Source organism: Schistocerca gregaria, chromosome 3, assembly GCF_023897955.1.
Source record: "Schistocerca gregaria isolate iqSchGreg1 chromosome 3, iqSchGreg1.2, whole genome shotgun sequence".
Lineage (NCBI taxonomy): Eukaryota > Metazoa > Arthropoda > Insecta > Orthoptera > Acrididae > Schistocerca > Schistocerca gregaria.
This window is the reverse complement of record NC_064922.1, coordinates 587,782,647-587,796,978: the sequence shown is the minus strand read 5'-3', so window position 1 is coordinate 587,796,978 and position 14,332 is coordinate 587,782,647.

The window sequence follows — 14,332 nt, the reverse complement described above, 5'->3', positions numbered from 1 at the left end:
ATTTATCTGTCTGCTTGTTGCCACTGGAAGTGACGTGACTTCAGAGAAAAACGTCTCCTCTCTCTGCGAAAATTTAAAAAAGTTAGTAATTAACGGTTTTTTTTTTCAGAGACGCAGGTTTCTCATCTCTTGCGCTGGTTCGACATGCGTTTGTGCTGTCGAGTAGGAGGGGAGATTTAGTGCCTCTAAAGCCCTGTGATTGTCTCAAGATGGGGTGAAGGTGGTGTCACTCTGCCACTTTGCGGAAAAACGGAAGTTTTTTATCTGAAGAGGTGCGAAGCCCTCGGGTTCTGGACATTGGTCTGGAAGTGATCTTCTAGTCGAAGTTCTGGCATGGGTGGTTGGTGCTTGGGACCTGTTCTGAGACTGACGTCACTTGCAAGTACTTAGACTGGAGAGCCACCATGCCAAGAGAATGTGCAGCAGAGCAGCAGCAGCACTTGTGTGATAACTGTAAATTAATTTAGCGTTTGTTTTTTGTTCACAAGCTTCTGCAAAGAAGTGAACTGTATGTATGTGTTTTACTGTGTACACAAGTGGTTAGAGAATTAATCATGTGTTTTGTTTTTGCGTACGTCTTGAGAATATCCTTGTGAAGGTTGGCTTACTAGTGTAAATTTTCCATTTATAGAAATTTATTTCTGTTTAATAACTTTCAGTCTCAGAGTTCAGTGAGAAATCTGCACACCAACTTTTAGTGTTACTTTCTTCTCCTTTGGTATATTTTCAAACTCAGTAGCGCTATTTGAGACCTTATATCTATTTTATACACAGTATGATATGGTTAGGGACTGTGCGTGTTGTGAGCGGACACAAGGAGAGTTGGCTGTTGTTCATAAACAGCTGGAAGCTGCATTGGCTACCGTCGACAACCTTCTACCTAGTGCTCGCAGTTGCGGTGACGTTGGGACGCCAGTGACGAGACCTGCAACACCTTCGGTGCCACTGGAATCTCCTGGTGGCTCGGACGTCACTGCAGCTTCCAATACGCAACATCTGACTGGTCCGTCCTCACTCCAGAGTGGGTTCACGCGTCACTGGGTGGAAGGCGAAAGAGGGAGCAGGCCTTGTGGCTGGCTCCGTACGTCTAACAGGTACATGGTGCTTCCCAGTGTTGATAACTCTGAGCTAGCACAGGAAGCCTCTCCTGTTGGGCCAGCGGTCGATTTTCCTGCCCAGTCCAGACAAGTACAAGTATGCTAGTCATTAGGAACTCCAATGTTAGTCGGGTTATGGAGCCCCTAAGGAAGATAGCAGGCAAGGCGAGAAAGATTTTCAGTGTGCATTCGATATGTTTTCTGGGAGGTCTCATCCGTGATGTGGAGGAGGCCCTACCGGCGGCTATCGAGCGCATTGGGTGCAACTGGCTGCATGTAGTGGCACATGTCGGCACGAATGATGCCTGCTGCTGGGGTTCTTAGGCCATCCTCGCCTCCTTTCGGCCGATGGCTCATTTGCTGAAGGCAACTATCAATACATACAGGGTGCAGGCTAAGCTATCTGTTTGTATCGTCATACCAACGGCTGATCGCGGTCCTCTGGTTTGGAGCAGAGTAGAGGGTCTAGCCCAGAGGCTCTGCGACAGTATCGGATGCGAATTTATCGACTTCCGCTATCGGGTGCAGAATTGTGGGGTTCCTGTTAACAGGTCAGGCGTGCACTATAACAGGAAGCGGCTACTAGGGTAGTGGAGTGCGTGCGGCGTGCACATGGTTTTTTTTTAGGTGGGAGGACCACTCCCTTGGGAGCAAACACGATTTGCCTGTTAAATCAGCCGCAGCGGCCTCAGAGAATCTTGGTACTCGCAGATCAGAGATAGAAAAAAATAGTATGATTATAGTAAACTGCAGGAGCATCCAAGGAAAGGTCCCAGAATTAGTATCGCTTACTGAAGGTTATAATGCACAGATAGTACTGGGAACAGAAAGATGGTTGAAGCCAAACGTCAATGACAACGAAATCCTAAGTTCAGATTGGAATGTTTATAGTAAGAATAGGTTAGTCGTCAATGGTGGCAGCGTATCTATTGCAGTAAAAAATTCTATAAAATCTGGCGAAGTTATCACGGATTCCGAATGTGAATTAATCTGGGTGAATGTAAGTATCAAAGAACGGTCAAAAATGGTGATCGGATGCTTTTATAGACCACCTGAGTCAGGATCTATAGTTGCAGAGCGCTTCAGACAGAGCTTGCAGAACATAATTAGTAATTTTCCTGATCATGCCGTTGTAATATGGGGTGACTTCAACTTTCCAAATACATATTGGGAGTGTTATGCCATCAAAAAAGGTACCAGAGACAGGGAATCGTGTTTTGGATGCCTTGTCCGAAAATTACCTTGAGCAGATAGAGAAACAACTCGTGAGGGTAAGGTCTTAGACCTCCTGGCAACAAACAGACCTGAACTTATCGAATCAGTAAATGTAGACGAAGGTGAAGGCTGTGACAGCATCCATGACGACGGGTTCTACAAGGAATGTTAAAAAAGGTAGGAAGATATATTCATTAAGGCTGACCAGATAAAAATTTCAGAATATCTCAGCACTCAGCACCAAATATTCGGTTATGAGGACGAAGATGAAAAAACTTCAAAGGCATCGTTCAATATGCCCTAGACAAGTACGTTCCGAGTAAGATTTTAAGGGATGGGAAAGATGCACCATGGATTAATAGCCGAATTAGAAAATTGCTATGTAAACGAAGAGCACTTCATCTCTGATTCAAGAGAAGTAAAAACCTAGCTGACAAACAAAAGCTGAACGAAGCGAAAATGAGCATAAGGAGACCAATGGGAGAAGCGTTCAGTGATTTAGAAAGTAAGACGTTGTCAACTGACCTGAGTGAAAACCGTAAGAGATTTTGGTCCTCTGACAAGTCAGTAAGTGAGTCAAAATCATCTATTCATTCTCTCAGCGACCACACCGGCACCGAAACGGACGATAACAGAGTGAAGGCCGAAATACTGAATTTGCTCTTCCGAAGTTGTTTCACCGCGGAAGAACGTAACGCTGTCCCTCCTTTCAATCTTCGTGCGAACGTCGAAATGCATATATTGACATAACCGATTGCGGAACTGAAAAGCAGCTACAATAACGTAGTAGTGGAAAGGCTTCAGGACCGGATGAGATACCTATAAGATTCTATAAAGATCTGTTGTATAATTATGGAACATGTTTTATGTTCAAGAATTATGACGTTTTTAGTAAATGAACAGCTACTTTATAAAAATCAACGTAGATTCCGCAAATAGAGATCCTGCGAAACTCAGCTCGCTCTGTTCCTCCATGAGATCCACAGAGCAGTGGACAACGGCGCTCAGGCTGATGCCGTGTTCTTTGACTTCAGCGTCTCGCATTGCCGTTTAATGAAAAAAATACGAGCTTGCGGAGTATCGGAGTAGACCTGCGATTGGATTATAGATTTTCTTGCAGATAGAATTCAACACGTAGCTCTTAACGGAACTAAATCGACAGAGGTAAAGGTAATAACCGGAATACCACAGGGCAGTGTGACTGGACCGTTGATGTTCATAATATATGATCTAGTAGAAATTGTCGGATGATCTTTAAGGCTATGAGCTTCAGTCCGGAACCGCGTTGCTGCTGCGGTCATAGGTTCGAATCCTGCTTCGGCCATGGATGTGTGTGATGTCCTTAGGTTAGTTAGGTTTAAGTAGTTCTTAGTCTAGGGGACTGTTGACCTCAGATGTTATGTCCCATAGTGCTTACAGCCATTTTCTTTAAGGCTATTAGCAAATGATGCAGTTGTTTATACTAAAGTAGCAACGCCAGAAGTTAGTAAGAATTTGCAGAACGACCTGCAAAGAACTGATGAATGGTGCAGACCCTGGCAGTTGACCCTGAACGTAAATAAATGTAACACATTGTGCATACATAGAAAAAGAAATCCACTACTATAGAGCTTCACGATTGATGACAAACAGTTGGAGACAGAGTCTGCCGTAAAATATCTAGACGTAACTATCCAGAGCGACCATAAGTGGAATGACCATATAAAACAGATAGTGGGAAAAGCAGGCAGAAGACTCAGATTCATCGGAAGAATCTTAAGGAAATGTAACTCACCCACGAAAGAATGGGCTTATAAGGCGCTTGTGCGCCCGGTTCTTGAGTATTGTTCATCTATCTGGGATCCCTGTCAGGTAGGACTGATAGAGGAGATAGAGATGATTCAACGAAGTGTGGCGCGTTTCGTCACGGGATCGTTTAGCTGACGAGAGAGCGTTACGGAAACGCTAAACAAACTCCACTGGCAGACGTTACAAGAGAGACGTTCTGCATCATGGAGAGATTTACTACTGAAATTTCGGGACAGCACTATTCACGAGGAGTGAGACAACATATTACTTCCCCCCACATACATCTCTCTTATTGACCACGAGGAGAAAATTCGAGGAATTAGAGCCAATACAGAGGCTTACCGACAATCATTCTTCCCACGCAATATTCTCGAGTGGAACAGGGCTGGAGGAATCAGATAGTGGTACCGAAAGTACCCTCAGCCACACACCATTAGGTGCTTGCGCAGTATGGTGTAGATGTAGATATAGATGTTGAAATTCTTACTGTATCGACAAGATGACTTCAAACGTTTCGGACTACTCGTTTGCCGATGGCACATTTATTCGTTTTTGGTTTACGTCTTGACGTTTGGTATCCTTCTGCGCTCTGTCGTATATGTGAGCCAAATTGTTCCTTGGTACGACCAGCGAACGGGTGTGTCACATATTGAGATCTACCATGATTTCAGGTCTCTGATAGAGGGTAAATTGTGATCCGTCTACCTGATCGCTAGACCGTGAGATTTTTGCATTTCTGTTGTGGCCGCGATAGATTCACAGATGGCGCCTCGTCGCCAAACATGGGGCCTTGCCCACTCGTCTCTTATAGGGTGCCTGAGGGATCTGAGGGATGCTGCGTTCTCGGAATACTATACAATAATTCAAACAATTAACATTAGTAGGGTTATTTCAGTGAAGCAGATTTGACAATACTTAACTTTGGGATGTACAAGGAGTAGTAGCAAGCGATGGGCGACATAGAAACAGTAATGTTCTTCGCTATAGACAATGTCAATGTTAGCAATTGATACAAATCATTACTAATTGCTATCGTAGCACTCTGTGCTAGGCCGTGCTAAAGCTCGGTGAATACTGTTCACTAACGTTCGGCTGAGGCTATCAGGAACGGCGCTTGTATTCCCTTCGGCTAGATCCCGCTCGTATCGTGGTGACGTCTTGGTCAGCGCGCTATTGGCTGATGTTATCTCACCGCCTTCTCTTCTCTTGCGTTCTTCATCTTCGTTGTGGTGCTAGTAGTTAAGGCAGAACACTATCAAATACAGAGAAGTAACGACTGTATATTCATGGGACAACGGTACATACGCATACAGATAGTATTGCGTGCACAGGGTATAAAAGGGCAGTACATTGGCGGAGCAGTCATTTGTGAACAGGTGATTCATATGGAAGGTTTCCGCTGTGATTATGGCCACACGACGCTAATTAACAAAATTTCAACACGGAATGTTAGTTGAAACTAGACACATTAGACATTACATTTCGGAAATCGTTAGGGAATTCCAAATTCCGCGATCCACTGTGTCAAGAGTGTGCCGAAATTACCAAATTTCATTCATTATCTCTCACCACGGATTACGCAGTGCCCAACGGCCCTCGTTTAACGACCGAGAGCGGCGGTGTTTGCGTAGAGTTGTCAGGGCTAAAGGACAAGCAGTACTGCAGAAATAACCACAGAAATCAATGTGAGATGTACAATGAGAGGATCCGCTAGGAAAGACGGTTAAATCTGGCGTTGATGGCCTATGGCAACATACGACCGACGCAAGTGCCTTTACTAACAGTACGACACCGACAGCAATGCCTCTCCTAAGCTCGTGACCAAATCTGTTGAACTTTACATGAACGGAAAACCTTGAGCTGATCAGGTGAGTCCCGATTTCAGTTGGTAAGAGCTGATGGTAGAGTCCACGTGTGGAGTAGACTGCAAGAAACCATGAACGCAAGATGTTAACAAAGTACTGTGCAAGATGTTGATGGTTCCATAATGGTGTGGGCTGTGTTGACATGGGATGCACTGGGTCCTCTGGTCCAACTGAACCAATCATTGACTGGAAATGGTTATGATCGGTTCCTTGGAGACCATTTGTAGCCACTCACATACTTGATGTTCCAAAACAACGGTGTCATGTCACCAGGCCACAATTGTTCACAATTGCGGAGAATTCTAGCGAATAATTTGGTCACCCATCGAAATTCTATGGAACACAATTGAGAGATCAGATAGCGCAAAACATGTTGCACCTGCAACACTTTCGTAATTGCGGACAGCTGTAGAAGCAGCATGACTCAGTATTTCTGCAGGAGACTTCCGACGACTTGTGGAGTCAGTGTCAGTTCCATCTGCAACTCTAAGCCGGAAAAAAGGAGGTGCGACATAATATTAAGAAGAATCACGACGTTTGCCACCTCAGTGTATATGAGACAGTATGCGGAATGACAGGATCAGGTAATCAATGAGATTTAAGGATTAGATATAAAAGACATAAGAACAAATCAATGAACTTGATACCAGTGAAACAAGACCACATAAGAAACAAAGTTGGCAAATAAATGATGAAAACGTGAAAGTGATGAAGTTATGCAAGATAAAATGGTCTACGACCATAAAAGGGGATGATTAATAATTTGAACACCATTGTCATACTCGATTGAGGTTATACTATTAGAGTAGTTCAAAGAGAATTTTGGGACAGCATGTGACCGCCAGATGGATTTTAAAATCCAGTGACAGGATTACATATTTGAGGAGTGAATAAAAGAAAAAGTAGTAAATTTGCCAATAGTCATGTGTAAATTTAGCACAAAGGATCTGTATTTTAGTCAATGATGTTGGTTTTACCAAAGAAGAGTGTGAACTTTTTAATTATGTACAGTGGTTATGCAAGAGGCTGGGTTATGTATTTCTGTACAAAAACTGAGGATTGTATAAAAGAACTGGACAGAGTATCTTTTCCTTTGGCACAGTAATCAACAGAAAACGAAGAATGCACAGAGAGGAAATGAAGGAAGGTAAGAGGGAATTATCAGATAAGGAGAAATAAGATACTATTCTCATTCACTGAGAGCGAATTGCATTTAGTATTAAGTGCCATATAGATATTTTAAACAGAAGAAATATTTATTATCTGGATTTTGTGTCAAAATAAATAATCAGAAAATTAAATACTCCATTGTAGATAAATGAATTTTGCTTTACAGTAGACTATAAAGTTATTTTAAAGAGACTAGATAGTAATTATATACAGTTTTCAGCACAGAATATAGAAAGTGAGATTAATCAATGAAAGGAATAGGTAGTAATTTAGTGTAGATAACACTACTCATTGGAACGAGAGAAGAGGCCAGGATCGCATTTAAGGTAAGAGATAACCTCATTTTAAAATTACTTAAGAGCAAATTTGGGAATAATGGGAGGAGAGCAGTAGCAAAACAAGGATATATTTGTACTTACGAGAAACTTCGAGGAGAAGAATGGGTCTCAGGAATAATTACACATCTATATACAACAAGCAGAGGCAAAGAAATGTAAATGGTATATGAAGAATCAAAAAACTGAATAAAACCTTAAAAGTAGTGTATATGGCTTTGGAAATGTTTTATTGTTTTGGGGTACCATGTTTTGACTATATGTATGTATATGCTGGGAGATGTGAAGATAACACAGAAAATATTTATTGAGATAATGTTTCTGGATTTCTACAATTTCTGCATAGTATATATTTTGCAAGTATTTAAAGAGTTACCTTTAATACAGTGATCTGAAATATATAAGTGGACTGAATATGTACTGACAAAAACTATTTTGCAAGGTGTAAGACTGAGGATGAATATATTTCAATGTAATGTTCATGGGACATTTTCAAGGATCCTGGATTCAAAATCATTTCTTTTATCTGAGTGTGCTTTGTAGCCACGAAGTCAATGATATAAAAAAATTGTACTAATAGCAGATGTACATAGTCTGAAAGCAAACAGAATAAATGTTAAGTGCATGTGTATATAAAAGATGTCTAATTTAAATATTTAATAGAAAAATGAAAACGTATGCACTACGAAACTCATTCTAGAGGTAGGCAGTGTTTGCTCATACTTTGCCCTGACATAAAAATTCTTATTCTTTTTTACTTTTACCTTGCAAGAATAACGAATGTACGTGAAGAGTTAGAATTAAATTCTAAAGTTTCTTTGCTGTATTTTTAATATGTCGCAGAGTCTGGATGGCTAACTCTGTGAATTCAACAAAAAAGCAGGATGTAGAAAGTAGTGACACTATTGAACTAACAGAAGGCAGCGCCGTGGTCTAACATTCTGGGTCGTGTCTGTTTGTTCAATATCGTGTCTCCCTACCACTTTCGCACAACGACACTCTGAGTGTGTTTTTTAGGGAACTGACTAGTTTGAACCTGGGACCTGTTGCTGGTAAGGAGACTCCAGACCACACATGACATGTAGAATTCAGAAGAGTTCAGTGAGACTAGCAATGATATAACCAAATTCTCGTCTATCTTCTCCTTCTTCGTCGCTACTTCCACATAATCGCATCTAAATGCGATCACTTCATAACTTTCTTCATTATATACGTTGGGTTGTGTGCCTCCTTGTAACTTATTTTCAACTTCTGTCGACTGCTCATTATCATCATTGAATTCGCTTTCCCTGGTTTCCAAATAGCTCTGCAATACTCATTACTTCGTCCTTTCCTCCTACATTCGTTGTGCATGTCTCTGGTAATGCATCTTCCTCGTCAGTATTCTCCCAATTAATTCCGTCCCAACACGATATTGTTATTTTCTTTTCTTTGTTTTCATCTGGTCCCTGCGGATTTGTTTCTTCCTTCCTCTCTTCTCGTGATAAGATTTTTACTTCTCTGTTCAAGGTGCTGCAATTGTCCTGGGTCGGTGCGTCATTCTCTTTGGCATGGGCGCTTAGCTGTCAACTCGAACTTTTATTGGGGTTTGGTGGTCTTACCTCCACGTCTTCTATCTGTATTCGCTTTTCTTGTTCAGCTTGTTGATATTGGTTTCTTTGTTGATAATTTATCGGTCTATTGGTTCTCTAGTACCCGTTCCAATTGTCGTTATTCCCTCTGTAATAGTTGTTGCCGTTCCTGGGTGAATTATAGTTATTGCCATATTCTCTTCTAAATCCATAACCGGTTCTTTGTTGAAATCTATTGTCGTTTCTTGGTGCAAAGTTATCACATGGTTCGTAATTATTGTTTCCTCGTACTGTGTCTTGTGGATTCCACTAATTTTTGCTTTCGTTTTCACGTGCGCTTCGTCTTTTTCTTGTTTCATATTCCAAAAATATGAACTATAGATTCCTTAGAATACCTTTAAACGCTTCGACGTCATTGCCTCCGCGACCTACTAATGATTGCTGGTATTTCAATAGTAGCTTCATCGCGCATAATTTAATCAACTCTTCGTCACTGTATGGTACATCTAAGCATTGATTTTTCTTTGCCATTAATTCGAAAAATTTCACGGGACTCTTCCCTCCTGAATTTTCAAAATATGGGTTCTGTAATAATTAGTACTTCACTCTGTTCTGTGTTTCGCTGGACCAATATCGTGAGAGAAACGTCTCTCTGAAATATTCATACGATCGGCATGTCGCTGCAACATTCTGCATGGTTTCTGGGACTGTTCCTGACATGTGTGCACATATAAAGTGCTAGCGTCCAGTGTTCTGGTAATCCTACTCGGAATTGATCAATAAAAGTTCGTGGATGTAATGAGTTTCATTCTCGAAAGTGCTGAAATTTTCTGACTGTGAGGAAATGATCGTTGTCGTACTTCGTCACAGTTCCATATGAAGTTCGCGATTCTTCGCCACTTTTGTTTCTGATCATTTTTCCCGCCGTTCCTTCCGGTTGTGGTAGATCCATTGGATATTGCCCACTGTAACTTTCGCCTACCCTTGCGTAGTATCGTTGGAGTGGTACGCAATAATTTTCTTCCATCGGTTGTGAACGTGTAGCTGAATGCATTGCACTGTACTCTTCGCGACCTAGCTTTCCATTGTCACGTATTGGTTGGGTATCTTGTCTGGCTAACCTTGCTGCTTCATTGCACTATCCAAACTGTCTTGAAACATACATTTGTGGTTCCGCATGTGTTTGTGATGACGTTTGTTCATCAAGAATTTCGAAACTTTTTTGTTGTTGTGCAGGCTGTCTGATTTCACGTATGTTACTTTCCGCCTGTGACTGGAATCGGAAATGCGTAATATCTTCGTTAATTGCTTGTTTTTCCGGTGCTGTTACAGATACTGATGTGGTTGCAGACTCTATGCTTGTTCGATCCTGTTCACTACGCTCTTCAATGGTTTGCAACAACTCTGTTCGCAATTTCTGAAATTGTCGCTTCATTTGCGCTTCTATTTTGACTATGCGTTTATCATATCGTTTCAGCGCTGCTTTTGTGAGACGTTTGTGTAACACACTGTTTTCAACAATTTCACGCGCTGTACCTGTTGCTTGTATAGTAATTTCGTAGTAGTTTCTCGACTTCTCCCTGGGTGTTGTTATGTAATGTTTTGATCTCGTCCTGAATGTCATTACGCAATGTTTGTGCGTCCGCTTGTACCTTGTCAATGTCTCTTCTCAATTGATTGTAACCTGTTATTAAGTTTCCTATCACTGCAGATCGAATTATTTATATATTTCTAAACATTCATGGTTGTGTCTGTTTGTACTATATCGTGTCTCCTTACCACTTTCGCGCAACGACGCTCTGAGCGTGTTTTTTAGGGAATTAACTAGTTTGAACCTGGGACCTGCTGCTGGTAAGGAGACGCCAGACCACACATGACATGTAGAATTCAGAAGAGTTCATTGAGACTAGCGATGATATAACCAAATACTAAATGATCTCAGCGTCAGCTCCACTGCACTCCCTGTAAAAGAATCTTAATACTAACTAAATTTAGTGGAAAGGGTTCAAGGCTTTCCTATTTTTAGTTATCTGGTAAAATAACGTCGAAAAAGCAGTGAAGTTTACCATTGGAAATTTTATTCTACTCACAAAACATCATTAATAAATTGCAATATTGATAAAAGCAAATGTTTTAATACAGGATGGTAAAAACCAACTGCGTTCAACAAAAATGTGAACGAATATTCCCTGAATGGGTTTCCAAGTTCTACAAAGTATCGAAGGATGACCTATGCCATATCACATATCTACTCTAGGTTTAAATTACGTTTCACAAAAGAGCAAACTATCAAAATCGTCTACAGTGACCCTCAATTATCTTTAATTACTTATCTAACTTGTCGTAAATTACAGTGGCTGATATGGCTTCTCAATAACAGCAAAATCATCGCGTTCCAGATTTTTACTTCAAGTGGCAAATGTGAACACCATGAGCTTTAATTGACGATCGACACTAGTATTACGCAAAAAGGGGGTGTAACAGATGAGAATTCTGCAGTTCTGAGTGAAGCCTTATGCGCTCAAAAATGTGGCATCGCGTGCGTTCATTACCTGGTCGGTGTTTAGGCAGCGCCAGGGCGGCGGCGTGCAGCACAGCTCCGCTCACCTCGCCATCTCGGAAGCAACTCTCCTCCTAACTTCTCCTTACTACAATTTACCGAAGTTGGTTTAAAAATAACTATCTGGCTGTGTTTTCATCTGACTAATCAGGGTCTCAATGTTAACCTTAAGCTCCGCCTACAAAAATTATCCAATGAGAAACGTTATACTTTTCGTGGTGGGGCAATGTTTTTAAAGTTTGCAACGTAACAGAGACGCGAAAAAGTCTCACGGTAAAACTTGCGGGTGGTGTGGCCCTTTTTGTGTTATCGTAAGATCTATACTGTTCTTCTGGAGTGCTCTAGTTTTTAATATGGGCTGGGGGGTGATCCTTGACGTAACAGAGACGCGAAAAAGTCTCACGCCAAAACTTGCGGGTTGTGTGGCCCTTTTTGTGTTATCGTAAGATCTATACTGTTCTTCTGGAGTGCTCTAGCTTTTAATATGGGCTGGGGGGTGATCCTTGACGTAACAGAGACGCGAAAAAGTCTCATGCTAAAACTTGCCGCTGGCGTTGTACTAGTGGTTATCTGGCGACGTGGGTGTCCATTCCGTCCCTTATCGTAGGGCCTTCTAGCTTAACACGGTTCTGCTCTCGGCTTCTGTTCTCGTTTCTCCCCTCGGAACTGCGTCTTTCTCACAGTGGGAAGGTGTGACATGCCTTTAGGCATTCTTGTGTTAGTCTGTGGTATTCCATTTGCTCACTCGTTACTCATACTACTTTGGTTAATTTAATGTCACGATTTATCGGAGCTATGTGACATACTACTGGATTTACTTATCATGTCAGGGTTTTCGTGGAAGGTGTTGGATTTGCCTGACACTGTACAGGGGCCAGAGACAACAAATCCAGATTTCCTTCAGAGGATTACAAGAAGTTATGAACAGTGCTAACCTGTAAGTGTAATCTTTGTGGTTCATAAAAGAGTAAACTTTATGTGTATAAAGTGTGTTCAGTGATTTAATTTCATTTTTAAACTTAGTCAGTGTTTCCATCCACGGTAAATGTCAATGCTGCTGTAGGACAGTCAGACAAAGTAGACTATGGGTTGGAATTCCTTTGAGGGCATAGTAATGGTAATGGTATGGGAACTCAATGAGGTACTCCAATAAAACTGTAGTCTCGGTAAAAAGAGAAAAGACAATCGCTGAACAGGAGGAAAAGGTTTGCCCTCAGGTGAACAAGGTTACTTAAAATTTGAACTAACTAGGCTGAAGGGGGAAAGTGACTATAGGAAGTAGGTAAATATAACAAGTAATGGGCAAAATGGAAACAGCATTTCAATTTGTTTATCTACATTCAGCTAACAGTATCTGATAAGCTTGACTTATTACTTGAACTAAAAAAGGAAGAGCCTCAGTCACCCATATGTCACAGTAGGGTGCAGCGGACATCTAGCCAAGAAACTAAGTGTATGTCAGTACCAAACGAGAATATGAGGAAAAGAGTCTCGCTGCCGGGAAGTAGCATATGGATGGGTGTAGACTTGATGGCACAGGAAAACCTAGGGACTGGGTGACAGACGATAAGTTTTCTGAAACCAAGTGTTAGCCTTAGCCATGTGACAGAGGATGTCAAGAATTTGTGTAAAGATTTTTACCGTATCACAATAGATGGAGCAGAGAACAGCCCTAGCGCTGCAGAGTGAATATCTCATTCTATTATATCTATGTTTACAGCTGAGTCAGAAATTGAGTCATCAAATGAGAGATCATCTTTACATCCAGATGGAATCTCAAGGGTGGCAAGAGTATCTTCCTCCTCTAACTTTCATTAGCGAGCATTGTAGCCAATGAATTATACATCTATACCACCAACATAAAAATAATGTAAATCCATTGATGCTTCCATTTGAAGTACCTTACCACCTAAGTGATAACTGTATTTAGATTCAAATGGCAATTTACTATCTATGAAACAACTACAAATAAATCAATCTTACATTTATTGTACACAGTAAAAAAATACTTTTACCACATGTTGCAGTAAAAACGCTAAATTCCTACTTCGAGATATTTTCCCATACAAACGAAAAGAAAACACAGGTTGAACATAGATAGTTATAATTGCATACTTTTTGTACAGAAAAATAGCTTCTGAAGACTTTTATGTGCCGTTTTTACTTGATAAACAAGCACACTAATTCGACTTCATGGCACAGCCACCATTATAACATAGGTTTTTCCAAGATACAACACACAAAACAACAGACATTTTTAGGACCTCAGAAACAACAATGTCATACATAAGCTTACAGAAGCCAAGGAGACACTCTAACACAATTAATGCTGCCATTGGTTACAATTCTACTGATTTAGAAGCAAATGACTTTCATGTATCAAAAATAATACATTATGCAGTGTAGAGTTAGGTTTCTGCAGTGACAGCACACTACGACAAATACTCAATATTACTAAGGAAAGCTATTAAACAATCATGAAACATCAACAATATGCCAGAAATCAGTAATTCCTGCAGCAAATTTAAGACTATGGGTATAGTGAAACAAAAGAGAGGACAACAGGCCCCAGATCAGGATATCATTATTATTGAATTAAACTGGAAAGCTATAAATGATTGGACATAGGTAGCAGATACATTCAAGAATCATTTATTCAAATTAGTAGAAAGGTTCAAGAGAAAAGCCACAGTGGGATGCTGAAAAAGCAACTCTCATGACATTCACTCCT